The sequence below is a fragment of the Hemiscyllium ocellatum genome, unplaced genomic scaffold, assembly GCF_020745735.1.
Source record: "Hemiscyllium ocellatum isolate sHemOce1 unplaced genomic scaffold, sHemOce1.pat.X.cur. scaffold_943_pat_ctg1, whole genome shotgun sequence".
Taxonomy (NCBI): Eukaryota; Metazoa; Chordata; class Chondrichthyes; order Orectolobiformes; family Hemiscylliidae; genus Hemiscyllium; species Hemiscyllium ocellatum.
This window is the reverse complement of record NW_026869321.1, coordinates 122,117-122,742: the sequence shown is the minus strand read 5'-3', so window position 1 is coordinate 122,742 and position 626 is coordinate 122,117.

Genomic DNA, 626 nt, shown 5'->3' with positions numbered 1-626 from the left:
TTCAGAACAATTCCAAACTGCGCTCCCAACATATATTGGAAACTTAGTGCACCGCCACCTCCCGAAAAACTTTGAAATGAGGGAAAACAAAGAACCGAACATGAACGAGCCATGAAAAGTGAAGATTCCCAAAGACAGTCTCGATTACATTAGTTTGCTCATCCGATCAACAATGCAGCATTGCTTGCAGCTCACATCTCCAGGACACAAGTGAAGGAAATTAGAGAAATTTAAGACCATATGACATTGCAATTAACTGGAATTATTTTTCCATGCACTAGAACACCAAATAATGATAACTAAAGTCACTGCAGGATTTTGTTTCACACCAGTGATGAAATCCCAATATCCGTTCGATTTCAGTGGAATAGTGAACAACACAACTTGGCCGGAACATGATGCAGCAGTGGATCTGCTTGAGGTCCGGGCTTTTCCTGTGGGAGGCGAATGCGATCACTACGGCATGGACACTGGCACATTGGAGAGGGTGCATTCTCTCAAATCGGAGATACATTTCCAATAAGCAAAGTAAGCTATCGTGTTGGAATTTTAATACTGAACATTAACACGCTGCAGTAAAACCAGTAAAGCACACAAATGGTGAGATTCGAACACAATCCTCATTA